Here is a 14,935-nt window from a genome sequence, read left to right as displayed (position 1 = left end):
AGCCATTCATCACCCACGAGCTTTACACGTTCTCAAGCCAACTGTTCTTATTTTTTTAATTAAACCAGTTTATTTGGGTTTCTATCATTTGCACTTGAAATAATCCTGAATAATAGGGAAGACTTAAATTATCTTTGGTTCAAGGCAAGGAAAGCAAAACTAATTCAAAACCACGGGTGCAGGGGCTTCCAGGGTGACTCAATGGTAAAGAATCTGCCTGCCAATGCAGGGCACGCGGGTTCAACACCCGATTCGAGAAGATCCCACATGCCTCAGAACAACTCAATCTTTGTGCCACAACTATCAAGCCTGCGCTCTGTAGCCTGGGGGATGTAACTACTTAATCCCTCATGTCCTAGAGCCCACGGTCCACAAGAGAAGCTCCCGCAGTGAGAAGCCCACATGCCACAACTAAAGACTAGACCTTGTTCTCTGAAACTAGAGAAAAGCCCGCACGGCAACAAAGACCCAGCACAGCCAAAAATAAAAATAAATAAAACAGAAGCATTTTTAAAACATCTGGGTGCAAATCCTTCCTTACACAAAACAGCTGCCGTTCTGAACACCTACTATGTGACAGGCTCCAGACAGACCCTTCACATTCACTGCGATGCCTGAACCATGAGAGCTTCTCCAATAAACCCTATGATCCTTCCTCTTCAAAGAAAGAAAAATAAAGCATCGAAATGCCCAATACCCAATTCCTTCTCTTGGTCTTTTAAAATGAATCTCGTGTCTCAGTTACCATTCTTTGTGTCAGGGGAAAGAAAAACACACACACTAGAGAACCTCCATATAAATCAATCTTTATTCCATTTCAAAGCCTGCAAGATTTTCCAGATATTCCAAAGGTCTCCTTTCCTGAGTGAAATACTACATTTATTTAATAAAGCAGGTAGGATTTACTATCTGGACACGGGTAAGCACTTTTTACTCTTCATAAGATAGATGACAGCTGCTGGCAGGCTCTCTTCCTCCCTCGTTTTTGCTTTTTTTCTCTCTCCTCTCTCTTTTGCTAGGACTGCACAACTTTACCTATCACAATTGAATTACCAGTCGGAGCCAAATAAAGATTTTCCCTGTGGGGGTGCTGTGTAGGCTGTAGGCTTTATTTTCTTTTAAAGACTTCAAAGAATTAGCAATTACTGTTATCACCTATGGTTTTAAACGATGCTGACATTGCTCTGGGGGAGCCTTAGATCCCCCCAACACACACACACACACACACACACACACAATTAGAATAACGAAGTTTTACACTGAATCTGCCAGAGAGTGTTGATGAGAAATAGAGAGGAAAGCAGTCCCAGCCTAAACTGCCAGAGAAAGACAAGGCCCAGCCAGACAGTTTCTGCCCGTTGGCTTCAAACCCGGGCCGGAGTCAGCGCTTGAAACAGAGTCAGCCTGTGGAGGAGAGGAAGAAAAGAGATTTGTTTTCATTCGCTGCCAGCAGGACAGAAGGTGAGGGTTCTCGCTCTCAACATCTTCACCCACAAATTGGGCAGGAAGCCAGTTTGTGCTTTGGCTGAAAAACTCCAATTAAAAATGCATGACTTCGGTCTCGCGGAGGAGGCAAAGTCAGCGCTGGTTCGTGCGAACAGTCGGAGCGGCGGCGGCGAACAGGGGCCGCTCCTCACCCCGCCCGCCGGCCGGGTCCGGGAGCAGCGCCCAGCCACCTGCGGAGCCGCGGCGGGCCCAGAGGAAGCCTCCAGGGCCCTCACCCGCGCGCGGGGTTCACCTGGGCCCGAACCAGGGCTCCAGGAAAGGCCACTTCGGGAGCTCGATGAAGCCTCTTCCGGCACAGAGTGGGCTCGTCCCTCAGCCGCAGCGAGACGTTTGCGCGCAGATACGCGTGCCCGCGCCGGGCGCCCGGCCTCGCTGGCACTGTCCCCAGCCACACGTGTCTGCCTCAGCAGGCAGTCTGCGGACACTTCTGTTAACCCTGAGCAGCGGGACTTCCCTGCTGGTCCTGGGGTTGAGACTTAGCCTTTCAAGACAGGGGGTGCAGGTCTGATCCCCGGCGCGGAGTTAAAATCCCATGTGCCAAGTGGCCGAAATACCAAAATACAAAACAGGAGCGATATTAACAACATCAATAGACTTTAAAAAGTCTTTTCACATTTAAAGAAAAAAAGAAACTTATAAATCACTTTTAAAAAAGCAGCGATATTGGTCTTCTCTGTCTCTGCATCCCCGGCACACAGGGAGTTGGTGGAAAATGTTAAATTTGTTAGAGAAAGGTAAACGAAAAGACAGGAGGCAAGACACTCCATTCCCCCTACTTTCCATCTTAGGAGCTTCCACATGGCTCCAAAGCTTCCCTCTCATTCTCCTCTCTACATCTCCCAGAGGGTTCCTTTTCCACAAAGCATTGGTGAATAATTGAGAACTTTCCCCATGGTTTTCTAAAGCAAAGAGAGACGTTTAATGGCTCCTCCTGCCTTCTCCACAGCACAGCGCCTCTTCAGGTGGTTTTCCCCACCAGCCAACAGCTCTGCACCCTCCCTGCACTGTGTGACCCTGAACAATTCCACTCTGCACCCACACGAGTCCTCTAGCCTTTATCGAAACCAAAGTCACCGACAGAAGCAAGGACCCAAAAGGGAGTCACAAGCCACGGCTGCCCGGAGTTTAATCCCCGGCGCTAATGGTCACGTATGGATGTGAGAGTTGGGCTGTGAAGAAAGCTGATCGCTGAAGAACTGATGCTTTTGAACTGTGGTGCTGGAGAAGACTCTTGAGAGTACCTTGGAATGCAAGGAGATCCAACCAGTCCATTCTAGGGGAGACCAATCCTGGGTGTTCATTGGAAGGACTGAGGCTAAAGTTGAAAGTCCAATACTTTGGCCACCTCATGCAGAGAGTTGACTCACTGGAAAAGACCCTGATGCTGGGAAAGATTGAGGGCAGGAGGAGAAGGGGGCGACAAAGGATGAGATGGCTGGATGGCATCACCAACTCGATGCACATGAATTTGGGTGAACTCTGGGAGTTGGTGATGGACAGGCCTGGCATGCTGTGATTCATGGGTTCGCAAAGAGTCGGACATGACTGAGCGACTGAACTGAACTGATGTCTTTAATGGAAAAGGACTGTAGCCCACCAGGCTCCTCTGTCCATGGGTTTTTCCAGGCTAGTATACTGGAGTGGGTTGCCATTTCCTTCTCCAGGGGATCTTCCTGACCCAGGGATTGAACTCAAGTCTCCTGCATTGGCAGGCAAATTCTTTAACAACACTGAGCCCCCAGGGAAGCCCCTCAATAAATAGAATGTGGCAAAAAAGATGGGATGTCATTTCAGGCTGTAAAAACCTGTGACCCTCATCATGCCGGCCTGTGTCTCCACGGCCATCTCAGCAGCTTCATGAATCAAGCTGCCTTGTTGGCAAGGCCTTTCTCTCAAGGAAATGAATCCTTCCAACCACCACCTAAGTGGGTTTCAAACTGGGTTCTTCTCCAGTGTAGCCTTCATACGAGACATCAGACTCAGCTGACACCTCAACTGCCCCCTTGAGAGATTCTGGGCTGGAGACCCCAAGCTAAGCTGTGCTCAGATTCCTAATCATCTGCTCGTGTTGGGAACCTGGTCTTCCCCGGTGGTCGACCAGTTGAGACGTAGCCTTCCAAAGCAGGAGGTACTGGCTAGATCCCTGATGGGGGAGATAAAGATCCCACCTGCCTCGCGGCCATGAAAACAAGACATAAAGTAGAAGCAGTATTGTAACAAATCTAATAAAGACTTAAAAATGGTCCACATGAAAAAAAAATTTTTTTTAAATGTGTTATTTTAAGCCACTAAGTTTGGAGCACTTTGTTACGTGCCAACAGGTGACTGATACACCTAGAAACTAAGATCCTTGTGACATGTTCATCACCTGTGTTGGTTGGTGTGTGGCCTAATGGGAGGTGCTGAGCGATTCTGAACAGACACATGGAGACTGAACTGCACAAAACAAATCACTGGTTACCACTCACCAGGCCTGCTATCTTACTGAAGTCAAAGAAAACTCCAGGAAACCAGGATCAATAGTCTCTGAATTATCTGTTTGTGAACACCTCACGTACACCCTCACTTCTCTGGATTTTGTTTAAGCCCCTAGCCTTTCCTAGCTAACATGCTACAGCCACATGCTGGCCGCTGCCTCTTCGGCCTGGGTAAGCCCCTGGGAGGGGGCATGGGTGTCTCCTTCCCCGAGGGGTCTGCCTGCCTGGATTTCTCCTCCACTTATTACCATTAAATGGGAGCCTTCATCCCCCCAGAGTCTACACAACTGAGGCGTCGCATCTTGTGGGAAAATCCCACTTTGGAAATTGGTTGATCCATGGCTCTGTTCACCAGCTCTGGGAAGCCACACTAAACCACCCGCTAGATAGTTGGGTTTCTACTCACAGGAGCAGAGCTCTGCCCTAGCTCTCCCAATACCAACGTGGTGGACACAGAAATGCAGCACCCTGACCTCGCCTCCCGAAAGCACACGGCTGCACGGAGGCAGCGGCCCCAGACTCCGGCTGCAGTGCCTCCAGGGTCTGCCTGCCTGGTGGAGGCCACGCCCGCCCCGGGGCTGGGCACAGTGGGGGAGGGGTATGCAGGCGCCTGCTCATCTGGCCGGTGCTGGACACCTGGTTAGTAACGTTAGCTGCTCCCTGGGGTAAGCTGAGCTCTGCGGGCCTGCATCTCTGTCCTGTCCTTCCATCCTTTCTGCTTCCTCTCCCTTCCTTCCCACATGTTGGTCTCTCATAAATACTTTACACCTCAGATTGTCTCAGCATCTGCTTCCTGGGGAACCTGACTTGTGAGGTCGCCATTAAGGAGGCCCTGCTTAAAACGCAGCTCCTAGGACAGTGCGCAAAACCACCTAAAACCGTGTTTACTTCCATTACTGTTCCCACAGATGTGCTTCTATCTCCAATTTTGTGGCTCTTCACCTCCTCCTCAAGATCCTGGCACCCATCAGAACAGGGACTATTGTTCTTTTTTTTTTTTGCTTGTTTTCTTTTTTTTTTTGGTTGCACCACGTGGCTTTCAGGATCCTAGTTCCTCAACCAGGGATTGAACTCGGGCCCTCTGCAGTAAAAGCACGGAGTCCTAACCCCTGGACTGCCAGGGAATTTCCTCCTCTGCTTTGTTATACTTAAAGGGCAGTCCAAGAATCAGCAACATCAGAACCAGTTAGCGGACCACAGTGGTGATGTGGAATCTCAGGTCCCACCCTAGACTGACTGGGCAGGCATGTGAATCCTAACAAGACCACGTCAAAGTCGAGAAGCAGGGCTGCCTTCAGCCGTTGTACATGCCTGAGCCTAGGGAAAGGGTGAAGATCCAGATTTGCTGACTGAGGCTGCATGTGACATCGGATGAAAAAGCTCAAGGAAGAGAATGGAGCCTATTAATTAGAAAATGGGAGTTTTTCATTTCTGGGAAAAGGGATGACACTCAGAGATGGAACACAGCAGCACTGGTAGTCTCCTGTCCAGCCACCGCTTTCCTGCCCCACCCCACTGAGCTTAGCTGCTCAGTCGTGTCCGACTCTTTGCACCCCCCTGGGCTGTAGCCCACCAGGCTCCTCTGTCCATGGGATTCTCCAGGCAACAATACTGGAGTGGACTGCCATCCCGCCAATCAGACAGGCCTCCACCTGTCCTCCATCATGTCCATCCACCCCTCAGTTCAGTTCAGTTCAGTTCAGTCGCTCAGTTGTGTCCGACTCTCCGCGACCCCATGAATCACAGCACGCCAGGCCTCCCTGTCCATCACCAACTCCCGGAGGTCACTCAAACTCATGTCCACAGAGTCGGTGATGCCATCCAGCCATCTCATTCTCGGTCGTCCCCTTCTCCTCCCGCCCCCAACCTTTCCCAGCATCAGAGTCTTTTCCAGTGAGTCAACTCCTCGCATGAGGTGGCCAAGGTATTGCAGTTTCAGCTTTAGCATCCACCCCTCATAGGCCCTTTAAATGTCCAGCACATGAAAAGCAAGCACATTAAAGAACTCTGAGAAGATGAGATTCAAAATCAGGAAAGTAGTGAAAGTGACATTCACTCAGTCATGTCCAGATCTTTGCAACCCCATGGACTGTAACCCACCAGGTTCCTCTGTCCATGGGGCAAGAACACTGGAGTGGTTACCATTCCCCTCTCCAGGGGATCTTCCCAATCCAGGGACTGAACCCAGGTCTCCCGCATTGCAGGCAGATTCTTCACTGTCTGAGTCACCAGAGGGCTGGCCAAAGAAGGCAGCAGTATGAGATGTGACCAGCTGGCCTCTGAGCCAGGCCTCGTGAAGGATGCTGTGGGCATTTATCATTTAGAGGCACACAGAGACTCAGACGTGTGAGGAGCCTCGGGTCAGCCTTCAAAGAGAGACTGTAATGGCTGCACTTCATCATTTTGATAATCACAGCAATTAGAGGAGGAGATGAGAGCCCTGGCAGGCTGTCCAGTTCATCAGTGGCCTGTACTGCACGGGTCTCTAGTGGGTGTATTTTGGAGGGTTTCATGACATTCCTGGCTGAAATGATTTTCGTGCCTAGAGAAAATTGGGGGTCAGTTCGCACTTGCTCCTTTGCTTCTCTTGTCTAAAAGGTCATCATCCTCTTTTCATCTGCATCTGCTGCTTGCAAACAGAAGTGAAGTGTTGGCACTAAGATATCATAGTCTATTTTATTCTATTTAAGCAGTGTTTCATTTCCACAGTCTGGAGAATGCACCAGCAACAACAAATACAAATCTTGAAACTTATCAGATGTTTACTTTGTGTTCATGCTACATGCCCAGCATAGGTCAGCAGGAAGACTTGTTCGTCATGACTGAGATCTTATCACCAATGACGACATCTCTGAATGTCCTTCTGCATTCACCCAGGGAGAGCTGAGAAGAAAGTAGACTGCACATGGGCTTTGAGAATGTCTTCATGGAAGTGACACACATCCCCCTACTCTTGTTTTACTGGCATGTTGTTTGACCACAGACTCACCATATGGCCCACCCATGCGCCCGGAAGGGAGAAGAACCAGAAATATTTGGGGGCAGCAAGAATGACTGCCACAAGGAGGAAATCTACAAGTGCTCAATGGTCAAACTCAATCTCTATGGCCATGTGATGGAAAGAACAAGATTCTGTGGAGTTTGGCAAATGGCTTTCATGTATGTCAGTCATATTTATGGAGTCCCAAGTTGCAGTGACAAGAGAAAGTGACTCAATGATAATAGTTATGTTTCAAAAAGGAAAGGCAAAAATATGTAAGTCAGTAGATAAATAAACCATGCAATGAAAATGTTATGAAGCAACAACTTAAACACCCATTAACAGAGGAATGGATAAAAAAGATGTGGCACACACACACATACACACATGGAGTATTCCTCAACCATAAGAAGGAACAGAACTGGGTCATTTGTAGTGATGTGGATGGGCCCACAGTCTGTCATACAGAGTGAAGTCAGAAAGAAAAAAACATTGTATATTAACACACTTATTTACAGAATCTGGAAAGATGGCACTCCTGAACCTATCTGCAGGGCACGAACAGAGCCCCAGACGTATAGAATGGGTCTGAGGACATAGGGCAGGGAGGAAGGGTGGGGTGAATTGGGAGATTAGGATCGACATATATACAGGACCATGTGTAAAACAGATTAGCTAGTGGGAAGCTGCAGTGTACACAGGGAGCTCAGCTCGGCGCTCTGTGATGACCTGGAGGGGTGGGGTAAGGGTATGGGGCGGGGGGCAGGGCTCAAGAGAGAGCGGACACACACAAACACACACACACAGCCAACTCACTTCACTGTACAGAAGAAACCGATGCAAGATCGTAAAGCAATTACGGAAAAGAAACTGCCTGCCATGCAGCAAACCGAGCTCCCAGATCTTGGCTCCTATGTACTGATATCCACAACAAGAAACGAGCAATTCGAAGAAAGGGCTGCTTCCTGTGCTGGGGGAGAAAAAGTACAAGACCCTGGAACATCTTTTTGTGTAAATGTGCTTGAAAAATGATAGAAAAATGATAGAAATGTGTTTTCAAAAAACTGAAGCCAAACTGAGAGGGCTCCCTCAGACCACACATGTGTATGCTAAGTTATGTCCAACTCTTTGCAACCCCTTGGACTGTAGCCCACCAGGCTGCCCTGTCCATGGGATTCTCCAGGCAAGAATACTGAGTGGGTGGCCATTTACTATTCCACAGGATCATCTCAACCCAGAGACTGAACCCGTGTCTCTTGAGTCTCCAGCATTGCAGATGGATTCCTTACCAACTGCACTACCACACTGAGGACAATTTGAGTATTTAAATAAATAATGACAGTAATGGATTATAATCCAAAGAATAAAGTAGGAAACCAGGAGTCCATACAGGCAGGCAAACAGTCCAGTCATAAATGGAATATTTACACAGTCTGAAAACTCCTCCCTATGAAATATCTGTTAATTCCAATGAGGAGAAGAGTAAATACAGAGGACAAGGCTGGTAGACCCCACCAAAATCTAACAATCAGAGGGAACATTACCAGTGATGGGATAGAGTTAAATTTCAAGGCAGCTTCACTCCTGGAATATCCCTGGTGAAGATGCTCAACCTGGATCCGATCATGGGGAGACATCAGACAAACCCAAAGTGAGGGACGTGTTACAAACTAAAACACCAACCTGTCATTCTCAGAAGTGTGTAGGTCACAGGAGTCGGTCAGAGACTGAGGCCACATCCTGAACTAGAGGCATCTGAAGGGGCATGACCACAAAGAGCAATGTATGATTTTGACCTGGAACCTTTCACTATAAAAGACATTGTTGGGCCAACTGGTGCAACTTGAATAGAATCTGAGAATTGTAAATGGGCTTCCCAGGTGGCGTAAGTGGTAAAGAACCTGCCTGCCGATGCAGGAAACATAAAAGACGCAGATTCGATCCCTGGGTTGGGAAGATACCCTGGAGGAGGGAATGGCAACCCACTCTAGTATGGGTTGGAGAATTCCAAAGACAGAGGAGCCTGGCGGGCTACAGTCCATGGGGTCGAAAACAACTGAACACGACTAAACCAACTTAGCACCAAACATGTGGCTGTATTATGATTATGCAGAATTGCTTCCTCGTTGGTAAGAAATACATGCCATAGTACCTGGGGGGTGAGCAGACACACTTATCCTCAAATGGTTCCAGAAAAAAGAATTCAGTCCTGTATGTGTAAATGTTACAAGTTTTTATTGTCTCAAAATGACCCCCAAAATGCAAAGTTACACTAAAAGGAATGAAAATATATTAACACGCTAAGAACAAGAAAGTTACAGACCTGAGTGGTTTGACTCCAATGTTTTAAAGTTTATTTTTCTTGAGTTTCTAACATCGGTCTCTAAGTTACGCAAGCTTCACGTGTAATTGTGTCACACCTGTGGTCCTGTAGCGCGTCCACCACCAAAGCTTTAGTTCCCGTCACCGTGGGGCGGGTCCCCCAATCCATCTACACGCCTCCATTCCTCGTTCCACTATTCTCCTCCCAGGCGGCACCAGTGCTTAGGAATGTGCCTGTCAATGCAGGAGACACATGTTGGCTCCTGGGCCAGGAAGATCCCCTGGAAAAGGAAATGGCACCCACTCCAGTATTCTTGCCTAGAAAATCCCATGGATGGAGGAGCCAGATGGGCTACAGTCCATGGGGTCGCAAAGAGTCGGACACGACTGAGCGGCTGAAGATGAACATACACAACCCCTTGGTAACCAGCGCTCTGCTCTCTTCACCTCCGCATCGTTTTATTATTAATATTCACTTTTTAAACATTTCTGGCTGCGTCCAGGCTTCGTTGGCAGCATGCAGGCCCCGCCGCCGGGCTTGCGGGCCTCTTTCGAGCCGGGACGCGACGGCTCAGTCGCCCGGCAGCATGTGCGATCTTGCTCCCCAGGCAGGGGCTGAACCGGTGTCCCCTGCGTTGGAAGGCAGGTTCGAAATCACTGGATCACCAGGGAAGTACCTACCCATTTGTTTCTGAATGATTTTGGATGTTCATTTGTTCATTCATTTTTTATATTTCATATATGAGTAAAGTCATACAGTATTTAGAAGATATTTGTAAATCACATATCTGATAAGGGGTTGGTTAATGTCCAAAATACATAAAGAACTTGTACAACTCAACAACAACAACAAAAACAAACAATGAAAAACTGGGCAGAGGAGATGAAGATATTTTTCCCGAAGAAGATGATGACCAATTTTTTTTCAAGGAATGCAGCATAAATCAACTATTTGCTATTGTCCAGTCATTAAGTCACGTCCAACTCTTTGCAGCCCCACGGTCTGCAGCATACCAGACTTCCCTGTCCTACTATACTTCAATTTAAAATAAAATTTTAAAAAATGCAAGCACACACACAAGTCTACAATATTGATGGTGACCATCTCCAGGTGGAAAGAGTGAGTCTTGAATTTTTCTTGCTATTGCTTCTTCAAATCATCTGAAATTCACTACCAGGAGAACGTATTCCTTCTGTGGTAAGGAAGTGTTGAAAAAAAGAGTTGATTGGCTTGACCGTTCCTGGTGCTCTTCTGGGTTCTCCCAGTATCTTGATTCTTCAGCCCCAGCTTTGCAGAGCTCAAGGCTTCACCCAGGCAGCAAAGCAGGACACAGCAGCCAAGACACAGCGGGACTGTGCACGCCCAGAGGCCTGTCTAATCGTGTCTGTTGTGCAGACCCTCTGCAGTGTCCCACCAGGAGAAGCCCCTTTGATGCTCGCCCGCACAGGCAGCGGAGCTGCATGCTGCTGGTGTCAATCGCTGGTTTCCGAGGACAGCCCTCCTGGTGACTCTCAGAGCAATTTAAGGCCTGCACATATTTTACACGGATCTCCAGTGCACAGAAAGTCAGGGGGGTGCTCCTCAGTCTGCTCCCCGGGGCTGAAGCCGGGACTGTTAACAAGCTGCCCTCTCTCCCCTCACTCACACCTGGAGGGGCGCTGGGGAGAGAGGCGTCCGGCTGCTCCCCCAAAGCTGCAGAATGAAGCTTCCCTCCCCAGTCAGCACCATGCGGCCTCCACTGACAGCACTGTGACGAGATTTAATGAGTCCGATCGAATCTGGGGCAGATATTTTCATGAATTTTAAATAGAAAGATGGGTTAAAGTCAACTTCTTGTTTGGGACTGAATGATGACAATATTTGAAAAGTCACATCAGAGCATCTCTAATATCTAGCTGATTATTGCAGTCACCTGGGGAACCTGAAAAATAAGACAGATTTCTTGGCTCTAAAGCCCACCACATGGGCTCTACTGGGCCCATCACCCGATAAGTCAGAGATGCAGAGGCACTGGCCGGGAGAGTGAAGCGATCCCTCTATTTTCACCCTGCACACGGCAGCATCCTTTGCCATTTTTTAAAGCAAACACACATTCACTTGGCAATTCAGAAAACATAAGGAAGAAAAAATAAACCATCATGAAAATTATTCCAACAGATTTGCCTTTTCAGGTGGGGAATTTAAAGAGCAATCTCACACTCTGAAACTCATCTATTTCGCTGCCTTGAAAAGACAGTGGACAATGCAAGGTTAGTAATTCCTAATTTTAGTACCAGGAACAATCTTCTTCACATGAGCAAGGCACTTGATTGTTTACAGTGGCTCAAGTGGTAAAGAATCTGCCTGCAGTACAGGAGACACAGGAGATGCGAGTTCCATCCCTGGGTAGAGAAGATCCCCTGGAGGAGGAAATGGCAACCCACTCCGGTATTCTTGCCTGGGAAATCCCAGGGACAGAGGAGCCTGATGGGCTACAGTCCATGGGGTCACAAAGATTCAGACACGACTAAGCATGTGATGAATGGTGCATTTTTATTTAAATAATAACGCTCCACAGGTAGTACAGAAACAATCAGCATCAGAATTCCCAGTGACACTGATCAAGAATCCCGATTTCCCGGGCCCCACCTCCAGGCTTATGGAACCAGAAGCTCTGGGGATGGGGGACAACATTAGAACATTTTAAACATGCATCCCAAGGGATTCTTGTGCAGAAGGAAATTCAAGAACACCTGGAGAGCATACTGACCCTTCGCAGGCAAGGCAAACAGGACCACTTACTTGCCCAAGGTCACATGGGGTGAACTGGGAGATCCTTCACGCAAACCCACTTCCCAAGAACCTGCAAAACCACAGTGCGGCACAACTGCGTATGAGTTTGCTGGAATCGCGTCCTGTAAAGCTTCCCTAGCTCACCCAGAAGCTTCTTCCAAGTGACAGAGACTAAGCATCTGATGAGGAAGACAAACGATAAGGAAGCTCTTTCCCCGAACACAGCATGAGCCAGATTCTTCCAGAAATTACACTCCCCTTAGACTATGAGGAAGTCTTTTCAGACGCACCACGGGGAATGTTTTCTGGAAGGTGGGTTCTCCAAGGTGACTTAACCCCTCATGAGGTCAGTTCTGGGAGTCCAGACTCAACAGGAAGATGAGACGTGCATGCACTTGGCAGGAAGCATGGTGGCAAGTCTCACAGCTTAGGGATGGGTCAGGAGAGCGGAACACAGGTGCTTAGTTGCCTGAATGGCGGCTGGGACCGCCTGCACCAGGCATGCGGCCCAAGTGCTCAAGAGCCAGTGCAGAGGAAGAATATTTGGACAAAGTAAAATGCTCCAGCTTCCCTCCCCCAATTACACTCCAATTAAAAATAAATAAAAAGAAGAAAAGAAATCACCTGTCAACTTGCAGGACCTCAGCCACCACCGACTTGAAGCTGTGACCGAGGCGGCTCTCCCTACCCACAGTTTATCAGACCTCAGAACTACTGTCCTGACGTGCGGAGGGAGACATTTCCACCAGCCAGCCCAAATTTGGGGGTGGGTGTGGGGTCTTAGAGGCAGAAACACAGTGGAGCTATAGGAGAGTTTTGAAGAACAGCTGTCCTCTAAAACCTACATGTATAGATACATAGATAACCTGCTAAGCTTTTCAGGAAGCTGTGTGCTACTTCACGATAGGGCTGACGCTCACGGAGAAAGTTTCCTTCACCTTCCAACTCTAGGGTCACTGGGGACTTTTCACAAACTGGATCAGACCAGACACCTGAGCTCCGAACAGATGAGCTCTGAAGGGCGCTGAATCATCTGACACTGACCCATGGGTACACAGGCATCAGGCCCCAACTTCCCATAACCAAAGACATTATTGGGCGGGGGGCATTTATTTTAAAAACGTGTTTTCTATTGGAGGATAACAGAGTAACAATGTTGTGACAGTTTCAGGTAGACAGCAGAGTGATATACATGTATCCATCCGCCCCCAAACCCCCAACCCAGGCCACCACATAGCACTGAGCAGTTTCCTGTGCTATACAGTAGGTCCTTGTTGGCTATCCATTTTAAATACAGCAGTTAAATTCACATTTTGAGGAAAAATAGAGTTTGGAGAAATTGCTGCTACTGTAATAAATAATTACAATAATCAGTTTATCATTAAACTACTTAAATCTCTTTATAACAAGATATCTAAGCCTAAACAGATGACCTGCTTATATTTAAACCAAAATAAAGTTCCAAAAGAAATACGAATCTTTTCTATGTCATTCCTTAAAACAAACAGCTTAAAATATTTACTTTTGGGGCAAAAAGAAATTTTAGGAATGTCTCCTCTTTGTGCTTACTTTGTTGTTGTCCAGTCCTGTCCAACTACTTGCCATCCTATGGACTGCAGCACGCCAGGCTCCCGTCCTCTGCTGTCTCCCAGAGTTTGCTCAAATTCTATCCATTGAGTTGGTGATGCTACCTAGCCATCCCATCCTCTGCCACCCTCTTCTTCTGCCTTCAATCTTTCCCAGCACTGGGACAAAACATGCTGTAGAAATAAGAAATGACAGAGAGGATTTAGGAAAGGAAGTCTCTCTCTTCTATCACTAACCTGTGAGGCACTTTTCCACAAAGTAGGCAAAGGAATTTTGTTTTTTAATCTTGCTTTTTTTGTTGTTGATATCTATTTTTACTCTCTTTTTTAATCAAACAAAAATTTTAAATTGGACTGTAGTTGATTTACAATGTTGTGTTAGGTTCAGGTATGCAGCAAAGTGATTCAGCTATACACATACATGAATCTATTCTTTTTCAGATTCTTAACCCTAACCCTTAAAAGTTAACACAAAATACTGAATATAGTTCCTTGTGCTATACATTCGGCCCTTGTTGGTTTTCTGTTTTATACATAGCATTGTATATATGTTAATTCCAAGCTAATTTATTTCTGCCCATATCTATTTTTAAAGGAAAGGGAATTTTTTTTAACCAAAGATACTTCCATCAGAAGGTTGTCATAATACGCTTGTTAGAATATGACAGTTTACTGTCTTCTGCTAGAAAATTATGGAAATATAAAAGTAATTCTATGATGTCTATGACAGATGTGGCACACTCCTGGAATAGTGCAGTGTACAACCCCCCAACTGTACACGGGCAGCCCTGTATCATTCTTCATGATTTTAACAGCACTTGACCTCGAAAGAATACTATAGTGAAAGCAACGCAGAGGTCATGTACAGCAGGTTGCTGTTTCGAAGCTCTTAGATTGCTGGGCTCAGCAAACACTAACCCCACACTCTGCTTTTCAGACGGCCGGATCTCCACCCAGAAGCAGCATTCACAAAGAGAGCTGCCCCTTGCAGCAGTGATGAAGGCAGGTTCAGAGTTTACAGAATACGGGGCATGCGTCAGGTACACAAGAAGGTGTGATTGTTTATTCAGTAGAAAATGGATGTGCCCAAACCTCAGGAGAAGGCTCCTGCCTTATTTCCTAACAAACGTGGCCTTTCTCAGAAAATCATGGATGACTTTTGTGATTCTCGCCAACATCAACAGGTGGCATTGTGCCAATTTCTAGTAGTAAGGGAGGATCTGGTATTTTTTCATTTTTAAAAACCAGTTCAATCAAAGAAAGGCAATTTTCAAACTAGGACTTTTTAATG

Source organism: Moschus berezovskii, chromosome 15, assembly GCF_049115385.1.
Source record: "Moschus berezovskii isolate FMDL1 chromosome 15, NW_MosBer_1.0, whole genome shotgun sequence".
Taxonomy (NCBI): domain Eukaryota; kingdom Metazoa; phylum Chordata; class Mammalia; order Artiodactyla; family Moschidae; genus Moschus; species Moschus berezovskii.
The sequence above is the reverse complement of the archived record's forward strand: the minus strand, read 5'-3'. Positions refer to the sequence as shown.